This window comes from Impatiens glandulifera, chromosome 6 (assembly GCF_907164915.1).
Source record: "Impatiens glandulifera chromosome 6, dImpGla2.1, whole genome shotgun sequence".
Classification (NCBI taxonomy): Eukaryota; Viridiplantae; Streptophyta; class Magnoliopsida; order Ericales; family Balsaminaceae; genus Impatiens; species Impatiens glandulifera.
The window spans coordinates 20,512,733-20,520,742 of NC_061867.1; the positions used below are offsets into that span (position 1 = coordinate 20,512,733).

Here is an 8,010-nt window from a genome sequence, read left to right on the forward strand (position 1 = left end):
TCTGTAGCTTCAAATCTAGAAAGAACTTCTGCACTTTAAACCGTTCAAGAGTTTGCGACAATTTGTGAAGAATAGAAACAGATTTTAATTTTTAACAGGATTAAAATCGAATTAAAAGTCAAGTTTTGTACAATAATATTCAACCCCTCTTCTATTGTTATAATCGATCCTAACATAGCTTAAAATGAAACTCTAACACCATTCATTAATTCTTGAATTCAACATCCAATAATTCATCATCCAATTGTTAACATTTATTTCCTTTTCATTTTTTATTTTAACCTAGTTTATTGTTGCTAGCAATAATTATTAATAACAACTTATAACTTATAGTAGCGATAAACTCATAATTCTTATAATAAATATTATTAATTTCGTCATTCAATGAATTAATATTAATTAAATAATTAGGAAATTCATTTTTATTTGAATTAAATTTCACCTTAATTCAATTTGAATTTGGTGTGAATTTCATTTAAATTAAATTTCAATATTAATTCACATTTGAATTTGGTGTGATTTCATTTAGGTTAAATTTCACCTTAATTCACATTTAAATTTGATGTGAATTTCATTTGAATTAAATTTGTTCAAATTATTATTTTTATTTAATTAATGTAATTAGTTTAATTCCAAATTAACATAAGATTATTCAAAAATTTCCATCAAGGTTCAATTTTTTTTTTTAATGATAACTTATTATTTTATATAAAGTTTAGTTGACAAAACAAAAAAAAATAATTGCCAAATAATTTAGCTTCCACAACTATATAAAGAAAACATTTGTTATAATGATTTCATCCATTCCTTCATTTGTGTTACAAATTACAATGATGGAACACTTTCAAGCCTACATTCTCTTCCCCATTCTCTTTTTCTCCTTAATCTCATTTTGGGCTTTCTACAAACGTTTAGCCAATAACACCGGAGCTCCGCCGGGACCACCTGGACTTCCGATCATCGGTCACCTCCATCTCCTAAAACCAATACCTCATCAAGCCCTACACAAACTCTCTTCAAAATACGGACCCATAATGAAACTCTCCCTTGGCTCTATCCCATGTATAGTTGCTTCTTCACCGGAAACAGCTAAAGACTTCCTTAAAACTCACGAATCTTCGTTTTCCAACCGTTCCCAAAACATTGCCGCTGATTACTTATCATATGGTTACCAAGATTTCTCCTTTGCGCCTTATGGGCCATACTGGAAGTTCATGAAGAAGCTCTGCATGTCGGAGCTTCTTGGCGGCCGAACTATTGACCTTCTTAAACCGATCACTAGTGAGGAAATCAAGACTTTCTTGGATCGAGTTATGAAGAACGCGATATTAGGTAAAGCGGTTGATGTGGGTGAGGAGTTAATAAGATTGACTAATAATGTTATGTCAAGAATGTTGATGAGCGAGAGGAGTTCGGAGAATGAAGATGAAGCGGAGGAAATGAGGAAGTTGGTTAAGGAAACAGCTGAACTTACGGGGAAGTTTAATTTGTCTGATTTTATTTGGTTTTTGAAGAAGGTGGATTTGCAAGGGTTTGGGAAGAGATTGAAAGATGTTAGAGAGAGATTTGATAGGATGATGGAGAGGATCATAAATGAACATGAAGATGCGAGAAGATTAAGGAAGAAAGTTGGAAATGGGGATTATGGGTCGAAGGATGCGGTTGATGTTATGTTGGGTATTTTAGAAGATGAGAAATCGGAAATGAAGATAACAAAAGAAAATATTAAAGCTTTCATCTTGGTAAGTATCTTTTCTCCATTTTGATTAGTTGATCCTAAAAGTTCCGAATTTACGACAAAATAAATTCTTACATATTAGGTTGAAGAAAAAGTTACAATGATAAAGGATAATTATAGTTTCCAACCTTTAAAAAATAAAATTCTAGTATATATATGCATCAAAGTATAGCAAATAATAAATTTTTTTTTTTTTTGGAAATATGGTAAAAGTTCTTAGATATATAGACGGCTAAACATAACGCATAAGCTAGTTGAGGGGATTAAGTAGGGTCAAATTTTAAATTGATCTTAAGAGTCTAATATAACTATCTAATTTTAATCGAAAAAATAGATCTAAACTTTCAAATCTTTATAGAGATCCAATTCGAACCAAAAAAACATTAAATTTTTCTAATATAAGATTTTGATATATTAAAAAGTGATTAGGATTGGTTAGAGAGATTATTCAAATAATTGAATTAATTAATTAATGTTACAATGTAAAATGATTTTTTATATATACAAATTGATTTTTAGTTCTTTGCCTAATTAAAAATTATTTGAAATTGTTATTATAGGTGGTAGGGACTTAAGCCCACCACAAATAATTTTTTCTTTTTTAAGTATATATTTATATTAGTTAAGCATTTCTTTGAAAAAAACAAAATAAAAATTAGCCTTTCGGGCAAGAGAGAGAGAGAGTTCTACGATTATAGAGAGAGATTTGTTTGATTAAGGTTATTTTGAGTGCTGTTAGATTATAGAGGAAGAGAGATTTGTTTGATTAAGGTTATTTGAATGAGACAGGGTTCTGAATTCTGATGTCTATTTAATATAATTATTTTATAGGAATAGTGATATACTTATTCGAATATTTTTATAATTTATCAAGTTCTGTTTATTTTTTTTTATATTCAAATAATATTTTAAAATAAATATTATTTTTTAAAAATCAAATAAAATAATACCAATAAAAATGATTATAATTATATTAATTGCCTATTAAATTAGTGTGCTAATTTAATTAAATTCCAACTATAGTGTACACATTATTTTTTTTCTTTTATTTTCTTCAAATACTTCTAAAAAAATAATCTTTTTTTCAAGACAGTTCTAACTATATTTTTTTAATGGTCTTGATTATACTTTATGAGTTTTGAAAACAATTTATGAATTACTTCAAAAAAATGTTTTGTAGTAATATTAAAAAAGTTGAGTTTTTTATTAAAAAAGATTTCAAGGATATTAACATATAATATAATGATAAAATATTTATTTAAAAGAAATATAAAATATTTATTATTTTACTCAATGAATTGAGAAATAATATTTGATTAAGTTGTATTAAAAATAAATTATTTTTCCCGAGTTCAAAGTTTTGTTGAATAATATAATATGATTTTCATTAATTACACATTTTTTATTTTTTTCAAGGACATTTTCGCTGGTGGAACTGATTCAACTGCGATCACTACCGAATGGGCGATGTCAGAATTAATCAATCATCCCGATATCATGAAAAAAGCTCAAGAAGAAATAGATTATGTAGTTGGTAAAAAGAGGCTGGTGAAAGATTCCGATATCCCAAGCCTTCACTATTTGGGGGCCATCGTAAAGGAAACCTTAAGGCTCCACCCTACCGGACCACTTATTGCCCGTGATTCCCATGAGAGTTGTGAAGTCCAGGGCTACCACTTTCCCCCAAAGACTCGACTCTTTGTGAATGTATGGGCCATCGGACGAGACCCAAACAATCAACCCCCTTGAGTTCAAGCCAGAGAGGTTCTTGGATGAGAAGGGCAGAAAAATAGATGTGAGAGGCCAACATTTTGAGTTGATTCCTTTTGGAAGCGGCTCGAGAGAGTGTGCCGGAACATCTATTGCTCTTCAACTTGTCCAAATGACCCTAGCGAAGATGATTCAATGCTTTGAATGGAAGGTTGATGGAGGAGGGAGTGTTGATATGGAAGAGGGAATAGGCTTGACTCTTCCGAGGGCTCATCCTTTGGTTTGTGTTCCAATTCCGAGGGTTCATCTTTAGTTTCCTAATTGTGAAAAGTCAAGAACGGATAATCAAATTTGAATGTGTAAACGTTAAATCTCGCATCCAATTATCAAAAATTATGTTAAATAAGGCTTCTCAAAAGTCCACCAACTTTGAACCTTAAGTATTTAATAAATGCATCTTCTTTGTGTTTTACATTATTTTTTTTTTTTGGGGGAAACGACTTAGCGTCATTTCATTAAAAAATTTCAAAACGGGAAAAAAATTACGAGTTTAAGATATCATTCTAAACAGGCCTAGAATGATTTTGAAGTCGTAACATTCTGAATAAAAGCTAAAAACGTAAATGAATTATCTGTTTACAATGCTTTCAATTCTAGTGAGTTTAAAAAATGGTCAATTCCAGTTCCTGCAGATATTCCAGTTCTGCTCCGTGCTTGGAATTCTTCTCCACGTTCCCGCGAGGGCGCTGCAATCCTATACAATATATTTTCATAACTCTTCAACGCTCATGCGGATTCTGTCATACACCCTTGCATTTCGTTTTTGTCAAATGTTATACTACTCCAAGGCCGCACTTGAACACGCTTGTTGCAAATCTATTTCCCTTGGCTTTGAGTAGTGCCACTTCTTTGATTTCATTCCATTCGCTTGGGAAACTGATCAGCTCCAAGCTATATAGAATCTTTCCGAAAGCTCCGAAGCAATACAGTAGCTCCCGAATAGGTGATCTATGGTTTCTTCATTTCCTCTGTATAGAAGATAACTCGCGTCCGGGATGCTCATATACTTGCTGATACGATCACGAGTGTTGAGTCTTTCCCGGAAGGCGATCCATAGGATGAACTTTTGTCGAGGGATAATCTTCGTTGACCATACAAGAGAAGCCCATTCTACTTTCTGCGCTTTTTCTCGGGTTACCTCCCATATTTTCTTCGATACCAGTTTCCCATTGTCCTCAGCTTTCCATTCATGAATATTCGGTCTGTCGTGTAGTTGTATGTTACTTATATGATCAAGTATTCTCTATCCTTCTGGATTTCTTCTCGGGAGTGAGTCACAATTCCCGTCTTTAATGTCCTTGATTTTCGCTTCTGCGTAGTCCCTTCTGATACGGGTATTTTGAAACTCCTCCTTGTGGATGATAGGCTAGTTTTCGAACAAGGGGTCGTGCTAAAATAGAGTGTCTTTCCTGTCCCCTAGTCGGATGTCATAAAGATTTGCAATATCGCTTCTTAGTTTAAGAATCTTTTTCAGAGACTAGCTCGTACCTTCATTAATTTTGCAGGTCCAGATGTTGGTTTCGTATTTCATAAAACTCGTATGCACTCATTTGATCCATAGTGACACCTGATTGCGCTCCAAAGCCCATAGATGCTTGAAGGTGAGAGCTTTGTTCCACTCCATACAATTCTTCAAGCCGATGCCTCCCTTATCCTTCGGTTTGTAGAGAGCGGTCCAATTGACTTTCTTTCCTCCTCTTCCGCTACTGCCCCAAATAATGTTTCTCATCAGCGTGTCGAGCTCCTTCATTACCTTCTTCAGAATGATCATTTGCTGCGTCCAGTAGCCAACTATGCCCATGACCACGGTTTTGATAAGTTCGATCCTCCCTATATAAGAAAGTTTTTTCGATGCCTAGCCAGATATCGTGTTTTTTACATTTTCAATCAGCGGCTTGCAGTGTGAGATCTCGATCTGCTTCGCAGTTAACGAAATTCCTAAGTACCTTACGGGAAAGTTGCCTTCCTTGATGCCCATGATGTTGAAGATGTCCTACTTTGTTTCGTCTGTCACGCCTCCATAAAATGCCACATTTTTGCTTTCATTAATAGTTAAATCTGTAACCTCAGAAAAGAACGTTAGTGCGACCCTAATAGTTTTAATGAAATCAATGTCTGCGTGTGCTAGAATGAACAAATCGTTAGCAAAACATAAATAGGTTACCTCCTCTACCTCACAGAATGAGTGAAAGATGTATGGATGATTCTTTCGGAACATCGCGGAGATGCTCTCATAGATCGCCATGATAGCTACGAAAAGGTAAGAAGAGAGGGGGTCCCCTTGCCTTATCCCGTTTCCCCCCTTGAAATAGCCTTCGTGGACTCCATTGACACTAACAACAAAGCAGGATAATTAAACGCACTGCATAATCCAATCAATAAAAATCATAGGAAAAACAGAAACAACCAGAAAGTCCTAAATGGATTCCCATCAAACAGAGTCAAAAGCTTTCTTGATATCTATTTTGAAAGTTACTCTCGAGGATATTTTCTTTTTCCTGTAGCCTTTTAAAAAGCTCTGCATGAGAAAAATATTATGAGAGATTGTCCTACCGAGGATGAATGCAGATTGGTTAAGATTTATAATTTTTCCTATGACATTTTTAAATCGTTTGGAAATGATTTTTGAAATTATTTTATAAATCACATTACAATAGGAAATTGGTCTGAAATCTTGTACTTTCTCGGGTACCGTAGTTTTGGGGATCAAGATTAGGACCGTTGTATTCCATTTCTTTAACATCTTCCTATTCTTGAAAAATTCCAGAACCCCATCAGTAACGTCTTTACCCACAGCCGACCAATTGTCTTTGAAGAACTGTGCATTAAACTCATCAGGACCCGGACTTTTATTCCCATCAATACTAAATAGAGCTTCTTTAACCTCAACCCTCGTGACCACCCTTATCAGCTCGCGACTATCTTCTGCAGAGATTTTCCTATCAATAATCCGATACAAGGTATTCAATTGACTTTGATGCTGCTTTATTGTACCCATAAGCTGCTTATAGAAATCGATAGTCAAATCTTGTACACCCTTTTGACCCTAAACATATTCACCATCATCATTCTTCAGCCTGTATACATTGTCTCTCATGTATTTATCCTTGCATTTTCTGTAGAAGAAAGCTGTGTTTTTGTCACCCAACGAGAGTCATCTCTGTATTGATTTCTGTCTAACAAAATTCTCTTCAAGCTGACTCAGCTTCCTGAAGTTTTCAAGCACATTTCTTTATGTTTCAATGAGTTGTACATCACTATCATCCCTTAATAATCTTTTTTGAACTTCTTCTAGTTCTTCTCTAGCAACCAGAACTCAATTGGAGATATTACTAAACTTCTTATTGTCAAAGCTTTGAAGATGATTCTTCAAGAGCTTAAGCTTTTCATAAACCCTGTACATGTTGGATCTCCAGACATCTGTAGACCATATGCTTTCGAGAATACCCTTGAATTTGTTGTTTTCCATCCAGAAATTGAAAATTTTAAAGGGCCTTTTGAACTTTTTTTCCTTTTTCCAAAACAATTTAATCGGGTAGTGATCAGATATACCCGGATTCAGAACGTGAAGTTGACTTCTCAGAAATTGGTTAATCCATTTCTCATTTCCAAACATCTGTCAATTCTACTTCTTCTAATTTGCTCATTCCCTCTCGTAGAAGACCAAGTGAAGAAATTCCCAAAATTGGTAGGCTCGATACAACCCATATCTCTGATGCAGTCATTAAAGTTAATCATATCCCGAGTTATTTTAGATTCTGGGCTACGATCAGATTCATTTCTAGTTACGTTGTAATCACTGAGGACAACCCAAGATTTATCACTACCGATCAAGTTTCTAAGACAATTCTATAGGAGTCTTATGTTAGTGCTTGAGTTGCTACCATAGACAATAGCAAGATTAAAAACAATTCCTGTGATTCTGTCTTTGACCTCCACCAGGATTGCTTGATTATTCGAAAAGAGATCCCTGACCTCAGCAACTTTGTTATCCCAGATAACCCAGATTCTGCCTGTTTTGTCATTTGAGTTATGAATGATTTTCCAGCTGCTATCAATACACAACTTGCTAACCTTCTCAACGTTCCGGCTTTTGACTTTTGTCTCAAGAATACCCATAATAGTGATATTATGGTTCTCAATGATCCTCCTGATTTCTTTGCATTTTAGAGGGTCATTGAGTCCCCTTATCTTCCATGTCACTATATTCATGAATGGATATAAGTGTTGGGTTCCTGACTTTATAGACTGTCCTGGACCTCTTCATCAGAGAAATCGTAAGCATCACTTTTCTCACTATACTCAATGGCTACAGCTTGATTACATAGAATACTATTGTCATTGATTGGAGGTTGCCTCACATAGATCTCATCTTCTCCGATTATAGAGTCAGTGGCTTATGGATCCAGAATCTTTCTGCTTTGTCTTTAATTTTCAGTTTGTTCTTCTTTAGTAGGTCTTTTCTGACTTTGAACCTCTTCACTACTAGATTCATGACTGTT

The 8,010-nt window shown here is 34.3% G+C and overlaps 1 pseudogene; it reads left to right on the top strand.

Moving 5' to 3' along the window:
* The first annotated feature begins 833 nt into the window (after nucleotides 1-833).
* Nucleotides 834-3,803, top strand: LOC124943329 (annotated as a pseudogene).
* Nucleotides 3,804-8,010: the final 4,207 nt, after the last annotated feature.